At 45.9% G+C, this 17256-nt stretch overlaps 1 protein-coding gene and 1 non-coding gene across 2 annotated transcripts in view; both read left to right on the top strand.

The window, feature by feature from the left end:
• The window catches only part of LOC124788570 (protein alan shepard), a 433965-nt gene that overhangs the window by 197882 nt on the left and 218827 nt on the right, over positions 1-17256 (top strand). The window lies entirely within an intron of this gene.
• Trnat-ugu lies at positions 14593-14666 on the top strand. Its single transcript has one exon. It is a non-coding gene; the product is annotated as a tRNA-Thr (tRNA).

The following is a 17256-nucleotide window of genomic DNA, read 5'->3' as shown; positions in this document are numbered from 1 at the left end:
GTGGAAAACATAATAAACCGGAAAGGAGGCTTCAGTGGAAAGATGTCGGATCATAGCGACGTGTTGCAAAGTGATATGAAATAAGAGTTGGGAAAGCGGATGGTTTATTGGGGGAAGTTCAGAAAATTGTTCCGTCTATAAAGCGAGACTGCGTATAGGAAACCAGTGCGACCCTTTCTTGAGTAGCTCTCGACTGTTAGGGATCTCCATTTGGTCGGATGAAGGCTGGCTTCACTGACCCTACCACTTATCTTAGAAGAAAGATTAAGGAAAGGCAAACCTACGTTTCTTGCATTTGTAGACTTGGAGAAAGCTTTTGACAATGTTGATTGGAATACTCTATTTCAAATTCTGAGGGTGGCAGGGGTAGAATACAGGGAGCGAAAGGCTATTTACAATTTGTACAGAAAGCAGATGGCAGTTATAAGAGTCGAGGGACATGAAAGGGAAGCAGTGGTTGGGAAGGGAGTGAGACTGGGTTGTAGCCTCTCCCCGATGCTATTCAATCTGTATATTGAGCAAGCAGTAAAGGAAACGAAAGAAAAGTTCGGAGTAGGTATTAAAATCCAAGGAGAAGAAGTAAAAACTTTGAGGTTCGCCGATGACATTTTAATTCTGTCGGACAGCAAAGGACGTGGAAGAGCAGTTGAACGGAATGGACAGTGTCTTGAAAGGAGGATATGAGATGGACATCAACAAAAGCAAAACGAGGATAATGGAATGTAGTCGAGAATTTTGCTATTTGGGGAGCAAAATAAATTGTGATGCTCGAAGTAGAGAGGATATAAAATGTAGACTGGCAGTGGCAAGGAAAGCGTTTCTGAAGAAGAGAAATTTGTTAACATCGAGTATAGATTTAAGTGTCAGGAAGTCGTTTCTGAAAGTATTTGTATGGAGTGTAGCCTTGTATGGAAGTGAAACATGGACGATAAATAGTTTGGACGGGAACAGAATAGAAGCTTTCGAAATGTGGTGCTACAGACGAATGCTGAAGATTAGATAGGTAGATCACATAACTAATGAGGAGGTGTTAAATAGAATTGGGGAGAAGAGTAGTTTGTGGCACAACTTGACTAGAAGAAGGGATCGGTTAGTACGACATGTTCTGAGGCATCAAGGAATCACAAATTTAGCATTGGAGGGCAGCGTGGAGGGTAAAAATGGTAGAGGGAGACCAAGAGACGAATACACTAAGCACATTCAAAAGGATGTAGATTGCAGTACGTACTGGGAGATTAAGAAGCTTGCACAGGATAGAGTAGCGTGGAGAGCTGCATCAAACCAGTCTCAGGACTGAAGACCACAACAACAACAAGGCTGTCTTCACACAGGGCCACTTTACAGCGGTTCGCAAGCGACACTTCCGCTGACGTTAGCGTCCGCTACCGACAGTAAGTGACGCTCCAAACGCGCGTCAGTGGTGCTGGAAGATCTGGTCACCCGTAAAATACAGAGAAATAAGTGCATGACATTTCATTAACATCAGACCGAAATTACAATATAAACTTGCCGTCTTCTGCATAACTTCGTGAGGGAAAGAAATCACCATAATTTTAAGGACGCACCGTGCGTTGGGCTTGTGCTCCGTCACTAACGACCTCGATCTGGACGGGACGTTAAATCCAGTCTTTCTTCCCATTTACAATTTGTGTTTCTGGGCTAGAGGTTGAGATGCCAGTACACAACTTAACACCACATTCTTCCCCACTCCTCTGGCTACAAAAACCCTGTTTTTCAACATAATCTCAGTTCAATGCGACGGCCTGATGCCACCATACCGGGCGAGCCTGTACGACCGCATGGGTACTACAATACTGGCCGACATCGAAACCAACGACTTGCTGCATCATTAACTTCTCCATCGTCCCACATACTACTGCCCGGTAAGTGCATCGTACGTTGGGCCAAACAGATGGAAGTCTGAAGGTGCGAGATTAGGGCTGTGTGGTGGACGAGCAGTAACAGTCGAATTAAGTTCTTTAGCTCCTCTCAGTGCGCTGACTTGTGTGAGGCCATGCGTTTTCATGGAGAATCAGAAGTTCGTTTGTTCTTTGTGGCGACAAACACGCTGAAGTCGTTTCTTCAGTTTCCTGAGGATAGCGCAAAACAATTAAGAGTTGTTCGTTGCGCTATGAGGGAGGGCGTCAATCAAAATAACCCCGTCAGATTTCCAGAAGCCGTCGTCATGACTTTATCGGCAGAAGGTGTTGCTTTGAACTGTTTCTTCGGAGGAGAGGTGGTGTGACGCCATGGATTTCCGTTTTCTTTTCCTTTCGAAGTGATGTTTCATCGCCTGTGACGATTTTCAGCAAGCAATTAGGCGGCGACGAACCCAACTGGCACACGCCTTAGAGTACCCCAACTGGTGGATGAGTGCGTCAGCACTGTCAGCAGCCACGTCGAGTTGAGCAGCAATGAGTGTGTTCCGTCGATCGGCTCGAATTGAGTGTATCCGCACGTTCCAGCATTGCAGGAGTCAGAGCTGTATGCAACCGGCCGGCACGTGGGATATGGGAAATGTTCGCGCGATCTTCTTGCGATGTTGACAAACGCCTCGCCCAACGACTCAGTGCTTTTGTTCAATGCTAGACATTCTGCAACAGCCTACGCATCTCTTCGATGCTGTGGTTTTTCGCCAGAAGGAACTTAATGAAAGGTCTCTGCTTGCTTGGAACGCACCTCCGTTACAGGCGCCATTTAGAAGGCTTGCTCACAGCGCCGGCACCGATGGGAATGTCGTGGAACTATGTAGGCTCAAGTGGAAATATTCCATCATGCCTCACAATTAAATTCAGTATTGTTCACCGGAAACTGACCGAGAAAAAAAGTGTTGCATTACGCATTGAACGCCCGTCGTACATCCGAACAGTATTCGCTGATTACCTCTTGAATGAAGAAACATGGAAATGATTTAAATGTACCTCAAATTTGAAATTAGGTTTAACATGCAGTTGACATCTTTGCTTGAAATATAACTGAATTTGTAAAGTATTTTAACCACTACAGTATTTCCTATATTACTCATATTTGGTGGAAAGAAAAATTACTTCTCTTACCAATTCTCTCCGTTATGGACCTATTAGTGAAATGTTTAGAATCTCCCTACGATGGACTACCAAGCATTCTTCATTGCGATCTTGTTGCGGTGATCAGCTTGTTTCAGATCTCACATTCCCCTTTACAGCACTGGGGGCAAAGCGGCCCACTACTCGTGAGTTAGCAGCGCTTGGCTCGCGCTTTTGAGACAGTGGCTCGGCTGTGGCGCAGTCTGAACGCTACTATTATGTTATGAGTGGAGCCGCTTCTTGCGGTCACCACCCGCGGCGAAGCAGACCACCCAGACGGCCAGCAGCAGCACCGGTCAGTGGCTGTGGCTGCATGGAAAGCAGCCCACATAACTGCAGCACGTGCCATCGGCGGCGTTATTAAAAATACTACTGGCCATTAAAATTGCTACACGAAGAAGAAATGCAGATGATAAACGGGTATTCATTGGACAAATATATTATACTAGAACTGACATGTGATTACATTTTCACGCAATTTGGGTGCATAGATCCTGATAAATCAGTACCCAGAACAACCACCTATGGCCGTAATAATGGCCTTGATACGCCTGGGCATTGAGTCAAACAGAGCTTGGATGGCGTGTACGGGTACAGCTGCCCATGCAGCTTCAACGCAATACCACAGTTCATCAAGAGTGGTGACTGGCGTATTGTGACGAGCCAGTTGCTCGGCCACCGTTGACCAGACGTTTTCAGTTGGTGAGAGATCTGGAGAATGTGCTGGACAGGGCAGCAGTCGAACATTTTCTGTATCCAGAAAGGCCCGTACAGGACCTGCAACATGCAGTAGTGCATTATCCTGCTGAAATGTATGATTTCGTAGGGATCGAATGAAGGGTAGAGCCACGGGTCGTAACACATCTGAAATGTAACGTCCACTGTTCAAAGTGTCGTCAATGCGATCAAGGGGTGACGGAGACGTGTAACCAATGGCACCCCATACCATCACGCCGGGTGATACGCCAGTATGGCGATGACGAATACACGCTTCCAATGTGCGTTCACCGCGATGTCGCCAAACACGGATGCGACCATCATGATGCTGTAAACGGAACCTGGATTCATCCGAAAACATGACGTTTTGCCATTCGTGCACCCAGGTTCGTCGTTGAATACACCATCGCAGGCACTCCTGTGTGTGATACAAGGTCAAGGGTAACCGCAGCCATGGTGTCCGAGCTGATAGTCTATGCTGCTGCGAACGTCGTCGAACTGTTCGTGCAGATGGTAGTTGTCTTGCAAACGTCCCCATGTGTTAACTCCGGGATCGAGACGTGGCTGCACGATCCGTTGCAGCCATACGGATTAGATGCCTGTCATCTCGACTGCTAGTGATACGAGGTCGCTGGAATCCAGCACGGCGTTCCGTATTACCCTCCTGAACCCACCGTTTCCATATTCTGCTAACAGTCATTGGATCGCGACCAACGCGAGCAGCAGTGTCGCGATACGATTAACCGCAATCGCGATGGCTGCGATCCGACCTTTATCTACGTCGAAATGCGATGGTACGCATTTCTCCTCCTTACACGAGGCATCACAACAACGTTTCACCAGGCAACGACGGTCAACTGCTGTTTGTGTAAGAGAAATCGGTTGGAAACTTTCCTCATGTCAGCACGTTGTAGGTGTCGCGACTGGCGCCAACATTGTGTGAATGCTCTGAAAAGCTAATCATTTGCATATCACAGCATCTTCTTCCTGTCGATTAAATTTCGCGTATGTAGCACGTCATTTTCGTGGTTTAGCAATTTTAATAGCCAGTAGTGTAGTTGCGTCTGGAGGACCCTAAAGGTTATACATCGAAGCAATTCAGAGGCGCAGTTCTAGATTTTTATCAGAAGATACGACGAACAAGTGAGTGTTAAGGAGATGGTTCGTGAACTCAAAATGGGAACGTCTGGACTGAAGACAACGTTCTGTCCGCCTTGGTAGTTGCGCACTCGTCGGATTACTGAGCGAAGGGGATCGGATTCGATTCCCGGCCGTGTCGGAGATTTTTTCCGTTCGAGGACTGGGTGTTGTGTTGTCCCTACTTTAAAAGAATGCGCACGTCCCTAAAGCCAGTAAAAAAAAAGACGTTCTTTTCGCGAGGCACTGTTGAGGAAATGTAGAGAATCGGCATTTGAAGGTTAACACGGACCGATTCTATTGCCGCAGGCGTACGTTTCGCGGAAGGACGACGAAAACAAATTGAGAGAAATTTAGGCTTGTACGGACGCATATCGACAGTCTTTTTCCCCTCGCAATGTTTGCAAGGGGAAAGTTTGGAAGGCAGGAGACGAGATACTGGCAGAAGTAAAGCTGTGAGGACCGAGCGTGAGTCGTGCTTCGGTAGCTCAGATGGTAGAGCACTTGCCCGCGAAAGGCAAAGGTCCCGAGTTCGAGTCTCGTTCGGGCACACAGTTTTAATCTGTCAGGAAGTTTCAATGTTTGCAATGTTTGCGAATGGAAGAGGAAAGGAAATGCTGGTAGTACCATCCGCTATACCCTGGCTTCCGCAATTTGTATGTAGATGTAACGCTCAGATTTTTAAAAATGTTGCAGGCCACGTGATCCATCAACAAAAAACGTCGAGGAAACAGCCGTTTTATTTTACCGATGGCGTCGGGAAATAAATTCCCAATTACGAGCGCGGCCAATTTTTGAGTCGGAACTCCTGAACCAACAAAACGTGTTTTCAATAAACTGTCGCAGTCTGGCTGTAGGTAGAGGTCTGCGCGAACGGGAATATGTCAACTATTACTACTACACTCGTTTTCAGAAAAAAAACCTGTGACTAGAGATAGGACGTTCATATTCACAGGACTGCAGAAATGATTGGTAATTCAGTCACCTCGATTGTGCATGTGTCCTGTTGCCTGGTAGGCACACGGTTCGCCGTGGGCCCTCGTAACTTGTTCCATGCATGATGGCATCGACGCCGGCCGGTGTGGCCGAGCGGTTCCAGGCGCTACAGTCTGGAACCGCGCGACCGGTACGGTCGCAGGTTCGAATCCTGCTTCGGGCATGGATGTGTGTGCTGTCCTTAGGTTAGTTAGGTTTAAGTAGTTCTAAATTTAGGGGACTGATGACTTCAGCAGTTAAGTCCCATAGTGCTCAGAGCCATTTGAACCCTTTGATGGCATCGACGCATATAAGGCGCGAATGGCGTCCTGTTGTATAGCTACACATGATGCATTCATCTGGTTCCAAAGCGCAGATCTGTCCTGCAATATCATCGGGATGAGGTTCGATTTTCTCATGGGGCTTGTCTGGGTGGTGGGACCTGACCCATCTCGTCGTGTTCTACGGCCTTCCGTGAACCATTCTGCTCACACCTTTGCACTGCCGAAACACTTTGTCCCACGTGAGCAGCAATTTCCCAGATGGATGCGTGACATTCACTGAATTGACGGTACGATTCGCTTACATGTCTGCGAGGCTACCTGCACGTCTGCTGGTGAAAGGGTGGATACGCAAAAGGATTGCACTAAGGAGTTATCTGGCGTAGATGAAACTACTAATAGTTCTATCTTTATTTCATTTTATATAAAAATAAATAAAGAGCTAGGGAGGTATCGCACTTGGAAACTGTGTTGCATGTAAAACCTGTACAAACTAAAAAAGTAACTAATGAATCAAATGTACACGGAAACAAGCTGCTTGGTATTAGACCTCTCCCAGCGGCTCGGCCGACCCCTGTCGGTCCTCGGGTCGCGAGGATGATCATTTTCGCTACGTTGTGTATTGGGCACTGTCTGCACGCCATCGCCGTTTGTTGAGTGGTGAGCCCCCACCACTTTGTGCTCATTGTCATCAACCTTTGACGGTTCGCTGTTTCCTGAGCGAATGCCCTTTTTTTAACCGTTTACGTTCCAGTGTGTGTCTGCTATCTGAGTTATCGGCCGTTTTAGCGAACGACGCGCGAGCTGTCGACGGCCTCTTAATTTTTATGCGTCGTAACAATATGGCGACGGACATTTAATCTTTGGTTCAGGACCTCCACAGTCTCTAAGGGGCATGGTGTTTTATGGACCTTTCTAAAGGGGAAGTCCTTGTTTTTAGCTGTTTTTCTTTCCGTCGATTGGGCTTAACGTACAGTCGCTTTTAACCTCAATTAATTATTAGTTTTCTAAGGTTACGACTCAGACGCTTATGACCTCAGTCGTTTTTGTGCACTAAAACAAAACAAAAACACCGAAGCAAATGTTGCCAATGTAATTCTTAATGTGCAAATAATTGGTTTGTGTTTAGCATTATTAATCCATGTACCAGGCAGCTGCTTTGCTCATAGATTAGTTTGAAGAAACAGTACTGTTGATCTTCAATAAAATTCTTCAGGGTATCAGACCGCATCGTCATAATTTAAAATGCGCCAACGTTTCGGCCAGCGTTGCAGCTAGCCTTCATCAGGGCCTTACGTTAACTGCTAAATGAACGCACTTGGTTCCTTAAATAGCTGCACGAGAAAACCGTGTCGTTACTTGATTGGCTGTAAAAGGAGGAGGAGGAGGGGTGAAAGGTATGCTTTATTGGTGTTTCCTTTATTATCTGTCATTGGCTGAAATAGCTTTTTTTCTATTGGTCTTTATATTAATCCACCCCATTGGAGGAGACGGACGAATAGCGAACAGGTGATGGCTGTGATGTCACACTGTTTCCATGCTGTCCAGAAGCCGGCTGCGGCGTGCCATTGCTCTGTGTGCTCGCGACCACTACTGCGTCTCTCCGCGTGTCTGCATGGGCCGCCACGGCTCTGCCGCCGCTCCGTAGCCCTGCTATTGCAGGCAGCCAAGACCTCGGAAGCTTGTACCCGTCCTCTCTATTCATGTTGGCGGGTCTTTTGGCTATTTCTATCGCCTCTCTAATCTTTCTTTTGAAAGTGAGAGGCTGTTTCGCCAGGACGCGGGCTTCTTGAAAAAATATTGGTTTTCCGCGCTCGTCTCGGTGTTCCGCCACTAGTGTGTTGTTTCAGGCGGATATATCTTTCATGTTCCGAGAGCCTTGTGCTAATCGGACGTCCCGTCTCACCTATGTAGACTAATCCACACGCACAACCAATTTCATACACGCCAGCTGTGTGTAGTTTGTCAACTGCATCCTTGTTAGAACCGAACATGTCTGATATTTTATTATAAGACCAATAGATAAAGACCAATAGAAAACAGCTATTTCAGCCAATGACAGATAATAAAGGAAACACCAATAAAGCATACCTTTCACCCCTCCTCCTCCTCCTTTTACAGCCAATCAAGTAACGACACGGTTTTCTCGTGCAGCTATTTAAGGAACCAAGTGTGTTCATTTAGCAGTCAACGTAAGGCCCTGATGAAGGCTAGCTGCAACGCTGGCCGAAACGTTGGCGCATTTTAAATTATGACGATGCGGTCTGATACCCTGAAGAATTTTATTGAAGAAGACAACGGCCGCGGAAGCCTACTCTTACAGTACTGTTGATCTTGAAGAGGCAGATGCAGAGGAGGGAGAGAGCTGGATTTTGTAGTAACCAAAGTAAACGAAACTGAACAGAGATGAGCCTGTACCATTGTTTCATCGCATGGGACTCATCTGGTGAGAGACGAATCTACGATGCCATAACAACGCATCAGTATTCATTATATCACATTTTGTTCATTAAATCCACACCTTTAACCAGTCTTCGCTACTGTGTCGCCAGCTTCTGATCTTTTAGCCCTCTAAGACCTACACTCTATCCTGTGCTTTTGTTGCTGAACCTCCCAGTTTAGTCAGTGCGCTTCTCAGTGCTCTATGGCGGAATACGAAGCTGCTCGTTGAAGTCGAACAGTGTTCTTGTGAAACGCTCGCAGCCTAGCTGCACGTTTCGCCATACATTCATTTCATTGACATGTACTGACAGCGGCAGTGAAAGACGAAGAATAGCCAGTACTCCAGCGGCGACTGAGCAGCGCTGGTGCATGGTTGTAGCGTGGCTAGGGCAGTCTGCCCTGCTCCCTGCTACTGTATTGTTCTCGTGTTTTTTTTACTGTTCAGTTAATACATATCGATGAAAAGAATGCCGCACTAGTCTAATTTGGGACCGTTCTATCGAGTGTTGAAGAAGTAAAGTTACTCTTTAAAAATTATGTTGTTTGTAACGTTAAACAATGACCTAGTAGATAGTCTCGGAAGTTCCATGCGGCTTTTCGCGGATGATGCTGTAGTATACAGAGAAGTTGCAGCATTAGAAAATTGCAGCGAAATGCAGGAAAATCTGCAGCGGATAGGCACTTGGTGCAGGGAGTGGCAACTGACCCTTAACATAGACAAATGTAATGTATTGCGAATACATAGAAAGAAGGATCCTTTACTGTATGACTATATGATAGCGGAATAAACACTGGTAGCAGTTACTTCTGTAAAATATCTGGGAGTATGCGTGCGAAACGATTTGAAGTGGAATGATCATATAAAATTAATTGTTGGTAAGGCGGATGCCAGGTTGAGATTCATTGGGAGAGTCCTTAGAAAATGTAGTCCATCAACAAAGGAGGTGGCTTACAAAACACTCGTTCGACCTGTACTTGAGTATTGCTCATCAGTGTGGGATCCGTACCAGATCGGGTTGACAGAGGAGATAGAGAAGAGCCAAAGAAGAGCGGCGTGTTTCGTCACAGGGTTATTTGGCAAGCGTGATAGCGTTACGGAGATGTTTAGCAAACTCAAGTGGCAGACTCTGCAAGAGAGGCGCACTGCATCGCGGTGTAGCTTGCTGTCCAGGTTTCGAGAGGGTGCGTTTCTGGATGACGTATCGAGTATATTGCCTCCCCCTACTTATACCTCCCGAGGAGATGACGAATGTAAAATTAGAGAGATTCGAGCGCGCACGGAGGCTTTCCGGCAGTCGTTCTTCCCGCGAACCATACCCGACTGGAACAGGAAAGGGAGGTAATGACAGTGGCACGTAAAGTGGCCTCCGCCACACACCGTGGGTGGCTTGCGGAGTATTAATGTAGATATAGATGTAGAAACATACCGACGCTTTCCGTCGACACTGGGTCTCGAGTGAAAGACGTGATGAACAGTATTTGTTTGAGCTGACTCCAGCTACACATTGAAAAACGAATTTGCAAATATCTGCCGAAACACCAGCGAAAATGCTTCTGACGTCTGTCGGGAGGTACAGGCTATCAAAAGGATGAAACAAGAATTGGTTTATTAAAGCGAGGCTCTGAGTGCGTGGGGTGCAGGGTTTTGACGGAAGCAGTTTCAGAGCGATCGATCTGGTGCTGAAACCGTCCAGCTGAACCCCTTCCGGCGGGGACCTCGAGGGTGTGGGGCGGAGCGGGGTGGGTTGGGTATTGGCCGACGGCGGAGTTCATTGTTCGGCGAGCCCGCGAGGACAATGCGGGGCTCCGGCGGCGCGATTAATTATCCACGAGTTTAGCGCAGCTGCCGCTCATTACCGAGTCCTCCTCGGCGACCTTCCAGCTGCTCTTGATCGCTACTCGTTAAATACTCTAATAGCTTATTCATTGCTTCCTTCTTAATCTGGTTTTGTTCCTTGCCGCGATATCACCTTCTTAAAGTATTACAAAGACGCCTACAAGATATGGTTTTAGCTCCTATCTATCAATTTCCAATGTGGGAATATGTGACTGTTTCAGAAATTCTTCAGGACACGTTTGAAGCATTTCTCCTTCACTGGAAACTGATCGAATTTAATTTGAGAATGGTACCGTTACAGTTCGTAAATTTACTACGCGTCACCTGTTAGGCTATCGCACGTCCACTGAAGCCATGTGAGGCACGAAAAAAATACTGTTAACTACCGCAATTAATTCCATCGAGAAGGCGCTGTTTCCTGTTGTTTAAATCTTAGGAAATTGGAAAATATGGAAGGAACTACTGGTGCACTCGTACAACGTTATAAATAAGGTAGGCCATCTGTGACTCTCAGAATACTTTATCACCAACCAAAAAAGCTGCGAACTCTCATGGGTGGTCGCAGTCATCTTAGATTCCCCCCCCCCCCCCCCCCCCCCCACGGATTGGACGAAATCTATCGACATTGAACGGGAAGTGTTTTGTGTACATCCCGTGCCAATATTAATGATCTTGGAAGTACTGTACCTGTTCCTACTGTAGCCATTACGAGCGCATTGCCGTGCCTTGCCAATAAGCACACGTGTAGTGGCAGGACCGCATGAGAAAAGCACAGTTTGTTCCCTACGCAGCACTACTTTCTCCGTGACTGCACTGTGTTGAACGAAAGTGAGCGCAGCTTGTTTCCAACCCGTCTGCGCACTCTGCAAAGGACGATGAAGCTGTAATCAGAATACGAGTGGCGTTGAAAACAGATGATGCACAGTGTTTTGCGCCACTAAGTGAGCTGAAAGATAAATCATTCCGCGCCACTGCACGTCATGACAACGACGCATGTCGCTGGCATATCGCCAGTTTTATCGTTTCTGTGCTTTCTGCTAAAGCGAGTCGTTTGTGTTGGGTATTTCGTGATGTATAGCTCGTTGTGTAATTTTAGTAGGGAAGTGCAGCCGATAATCAGTTTTGTATGAGCACTGTATTGATGTGTCAAGGAATTCATGATATTTACCAGCTTACACAGCACTGCCACTTGGCCGCAATAGTAGTTACGTGTCGAATGATCCGAAACATTTCCATATTTAACACAGATGAGACGATATGCGAATAATACCTGTTCGTAAGTGAACATTTCAACATCTTCAATGACTTTATGGTTAACCTTACCTCATACATATTTCTTTTAGTTTAAATAGCAATGAAATCATTTACAGAAGTGGCAAAATGATTTCAAACGATGAATTTAAATTACTGCAAAAATGAATTGCGTTGGGCACAGAGGCCCCAATGCTTGAACTACCTGATTCACAAAAAATTAATGATGGACGTTCGGATATGTCAGCCTAGCTGTTGTTTAAATTTTATGCACATTTCCGATAGCATGACAGTAATGAATCACACAGAGAAGACTTTACAGATGACAAAATCCATACACATTATGAAAAATGTGTGTGTGTGTGTGTGTGTGTGTGTGTGTGTGTGTGTGTGTGTGTGTGTGTGTGTGTGTGTGTGTGTGTGTGCGTCACATCTACTCCTAAACCACCGCACCGATTTCAACTTAACTTGGTACACGTGTACCTTTCTGTCAGGAGATAATCACTATGGGAGGTAAGAACCACCTCCCTATTAAAGGAGTTGGGGTGAAAATGAAGCGTAGCCCGCTACACGTGAATTCTCAGAGTTTGCTCATACATTATTTGAAAATGAGTTCACTTGACCTGCAACAAACTCCACACATAATTTCAAACCTTTGCGCTGACAGTTTCTCAAAATGATGAAAGCCAAAATGTTTACCACTTACAAACTTTTCCGTTGTTCATGGAATAAAAATACCGTACGAGGCATAACGTAATTGTTTATTACTTCTTTACTACTAACTGTATTCGTGACACAAAACTGTGTACATATATACAACTGAATGTAGTGTAAAATTAAATTATGGTATGAAACACAGTGGAGATGATGTGACATCATAAACAATGAGATGTGTGAAAAACTGCCGCATCATGAATGATGTTTATTACTTCTTTGCATCTAAATCTGTTCGCAATAAATTTCGTAGACAGTATCCACATAAGACGCTGAATGCAGCTACAATAATATATCATTGTTCAACTCATAGGTCAGGAGATATGACGTCATAAACATCAACGCAAGGCCAGACTCAGCGTGGTAAGGACGTGGTCTTACAGCTATAAATAAATACCTGGACAACGCGGGTTTCTCCGCTAGTACTTAATGATCCATAATTTCCATAATGATTGCAGACTGGATGGAATGCAACAACAGTTATCATGAGAAAACAGAGTTAATTTCGTGTGCACTTATTTCCTAGTATTAAGTGCGGCACAGTTTGCACTTGACGTCGGCGCGTTTTGCACAGGCACGCGGGAACACTGGCTGTGGGCGGCTCTGCCGAGAGCAAGGCGGCTCTTCCCCCTGACAACATTTGCTGAGACCGACGTCTGAAGACCTCGGTCTACCCTCTTGCTTTTTTATCGAGCGAGTTGTCGCCAGTGTTTGGGACACTGGATTCGGGTTCTGGACAAGCGAAGTTCAAATACTCGTGGTTTCCGTAAATTCTTGTCTTGTATGACGATGTCGTCAACCTGAGACGTGATTTCTTCCATTCTACGTAACTCCTTGCTAACGTCTGGAGGGCACACTTAGAGGCGAGAAACCCAGCGATAAATTTTTCAGAAACATCTCTCTACTGGGTAACTGAAGAAGGCACTATCCTTCGTTGATATGAGTTTTTGCCGTGTGTTTCCGTCTCCGCTTGTGGTCAGACCCCACCGGTTTTCCCCGCGCTAGTCCACGGCTTCGAATGAGCACAGGCACGTAGCGAAACTCGTTTCTCCGTGTCAGCGCTAGGAATTCCCCCCCCCCTCCCCTGCCCCCCTCAGACGATTCACACACCACCACAAACGAAATCGAGGTTGCTCGAATCTGTGGCTTCACTGCAGAACCCGTAAATCTCGGTGCTCTGTCTCTTCATAAGTGTGTTAAAATTCGATGAGAGTTTTATTAACATCTCATCTGCAAATCTGTAATCAGTTGAAACTCACTGACGCTTTAAAACTTGTGTACCGGACCGGAACTCGAACAGGTAAACGTTGTGTTATGGTCTTCAGTCCTAACACTGACACTTTGTTGTGTCCAGCGCCAGCCCCTTCGTCTCAGCAAAACTACCGACCTTGGTCTCCCTCTTATTTTTACCTCCCCTCACATCCTTCCATTACCATACAGATGATTCGCCTATGACTCAAGATCTGCCCTCTCAATCTATACCTTCCTTTATGCAACATGTACCGCAAATTTCTTTTTTCGCAATTCGATCCAGTACTCCTCGTTAGTTATTCGATCTACCCAACCAAATTGAAATATACGACATTTCACCAAGATTCAATTGTCTGCTCGTCTGGACTTCATATCGCCCATGTATCACTTTCGTGCAAGACTGCACATCGTACAAATTTCTTGAGAAAATATTTATATTCGATTTATCAAATTTCTCTTTATATATACTGAGGTGGTATCTGTTCTCTCGGACCGAACAGATACCATCAGTGATCATGCAGCTCGTTAGAATGAAATTACAATAAAATGAAAACCCTTAGCTGCTTACAGGCGTTGACGTACGTGAACGGGGACAGATGAAAATGTGTGCCCCGACCGGGACTCGAACCCGGGATCTCCTGCGTACATGGCAGACGCTCTATCTGAGCCACCGAGGACACAGAGGATAGGCCACATGTACGAAAGAACAGATACCGTCTCAGTATATATATATATATATATGGCTCACCAGCCACTTCATTTTCTTCTTCTGTGAGGATGCACAAACAGTGCCCGAACTCTTACGGGAATCGGCAACGCGCCGCGAGTAATGAGTATAATGGGCGGGGGCACTTCGTTGAGAATGTGGGTTTCGCGGGAGGCGTGCCAGAGATAAATCCCTGCAGTCGCACTATCCTCTGTGTCCTCGGTGGCTCAGATGGATAGAGCGTCTGCCATGTAAGCAGGAGATTCCGGGTTCGAGTCCCGGTCGGGGCACAAATTTTCGTCTGTCCCCGTTGACTATGTCAACGCCTGTAAGCAACCAAGGGTTTTCATTTAATTGAAATTTCTCTTTTTCATAAATGCTTTTTCTGCTGTTACCGATCTGCATTTTATGTTCTCTCTACTTCTGCCATCGTCAGGTATCTCGCTGTCGAAATAACAGAACTCATAAATTTTTAGTGCCTTATTTCTTAATCTAATTCTCCCGGAATCGCCTGTGTTCGACTACTTTCCATTATTCGTGTTTCACCTTTTTCGATATTTATCTGATAATCTCTTTTCCACTCATCCATTTTGTTCAACAGCTCTTTTAAGTCCACTGTCGTCTCTGTCAGAATTACAGTGTCATCAGCTTTGATTTCTTCTCTCAGAACTTTAATTCCCTGTGCAAGGTGTTTTTACCTACCGACTGACCTATCCAGCTTTAAAACCCTTTACCCGCGCGCAGGACCGACACACAGTTTTCACCTGCCTTCAAGTTTCAAATCAGTCGCCCACAACACTGTTAGAGTGAAAGATTCATTCTGGAACCTGTCATCACCACCAGTCACGTAAATCACGTCTCATCTCTCTGAGTCGAGTCCCGAATGCCCGAGAATTTGGTATTCCCAGCACGACGTGCTCTTGCCCGGCCGGGAGGCTGCGCGGCGGATGCAGACTACGCGCGGCGTACGGTGCTGCAGGAATGCGTGCCCGGTGGGATGAATGGCCAGGTGCGCCTGCCCATCCCGGGTCATCGGCATTCGCTGGCCGCGCAACCGGTTCCGGCTCCTCCGCTGCTCCTGCTCCTCCTCCTCCTCCTGCTCCTGCTGCTACTGCTGCTGTGTTGTGGCGAGCTACCTTCTTGCGGCGAGGCCTTTACTCTCGCCGCCGCCGCCGCCGCCCGGCTTTTTGCCGTCTCTCCCCCTCCTAGCCTCCCCCCCCCCCACTCCCCCTCAAACGCGAGCGACCTCCTCGCAAGGCTCCGTGTTGCGTGACGAACCGACTTCCGTTGATGGGAGTCGTGCTGCGGTGCCGTTTCACGCACTCCTACCTCCGCAAATTCCATCGCATGCCGGTTCATATTATCTCTCGCTTTTCTTCAGTCTCTTCCATTCTGCTTTCACCTGGCGCAAACTAGTTTCTCTAGTAAATTATCGAATACCTCCTACTGGTTTTTGTCGAATAAATATTTTTTTCCATTTACGAGGAGATCACGGCAAGTGCCATAAAAGGATTTCGAAAAACTTCGCTCAGTGGGAGGGCAGACGAAACAAACTAACTCCTGTCTCAGCTCAACCGTAGATACTCAACCGTTTCTGAGAAAACGGCCGTCAAAGTTTTCGACGTAATTTAAAAGTATTTTAGCGGGCGATAAACTCTGTCCAACTAGCGGCATAATGGCCAGTGTTTTAACCACTCTCACTTTTGCGTCCCGTGTTCGAACCCCGATTACTGTTTTTTATTTATTCATTCTATCGTATTTTGTTCATTTATGTATCCATAGAAGGTTCTTGTCAAGTTAGGGGAAACGAGGGCATTATATTAACTGTGTAAGAGGTCCATGACTAAAGAATTTGTTCAAAAAAAAAAAAAAATCAAGTATGTGTGAAATCTTATGGGACTTAACTGCTAAGGTCATAAGTCCCTAAGCTTACACACTACTTAACCTAAATTATCCTAAGGACAAAAACACATACACACACACACACACACACACACACACCCGAGGGAGGAGTCGAACCTCCGCCGGGACCAGCCGCACGGTCCATGACTGCAGCGCCCTGGACCGCTCGGCTAATCCCGCGCGTAAGGAATTTGTTGCTAGCGGACTCGATCAAATTTAATTTCGATGTATTGCTCACGCGCTGCCTGCGATATGTAAGCTATAAGAGAATCTGAGACCAGATAGCAGTGTTGGCTCCAGTAGGAACTGTGTGTCAGTAGGAGTAAGTAGTAGCTAGGAGTCTGGTGTATAGAGTTGGCTGGGCCGGTCGTGGGGAGCGATGGCGGTGCCTGAGCGATGTGGTACGACGTAAAAGCAGCCTCACGCATATGTACTGTTGTCATATCAAGTCCCATCTAAATGTTTAAAAAAAACCCTTAGTAATAATCTTTCTTATAAAAATTAACTTTTGACAATCATTCATCTCAATTTAAAGGATTTACTAATTTCTCTAATCCATGGTCATCCCGAGTATTGTAAAGAAAAACTAGTTGTTTCTTTTTACACATGACAAATCTAACGGCCGGCATTGCACTTGGCTGTGCCAGAAAAATTTCTTATAGGAGCAGATATATATGCGTTATCCGGCGACCTTATTGAGGTAAGAATTTTCAATTTATTCAGTATGATCTTTCAATGCCATGACGAAGCACTGCTGACGTCGAAATTTACCGGTTTAGATTCACAGTCAGTTAATTATTGAAAGGTTATATGTGAGTCACATTTTTTTTATTAGGAGGTTAATCACATTGTATTATTTGTAGGTTACGGAATTTGCATATTGAGAGGTTACGCTGAATGTGAATGCTATACATATATGTATATTTTTTATCTGTGGGGAGGTTACAACTGTAAAATTACAACTGGGTTTCACAATAA

This window comes from Schistocerca piceifrons, chromosome 3 (assembly GCF_021461385.2).
Source record: "Schistocerca piceifrons isolate TAMUIC-IGC-003096 chromosome 3, iqSchPice1.1, whole genome shotgun sequence".
NCBI classification, from domain to species: Eukaryota; Metazoa; Arthropoda; class Insecta; order Orthoptera; family Acrididae; genus Schistocerca; species Schistocerca piceifrons.
Note: the sequence above shows the minus strand (reverse complement) of the source record. Positions and strands in the feature narration are given on the sequence as shown.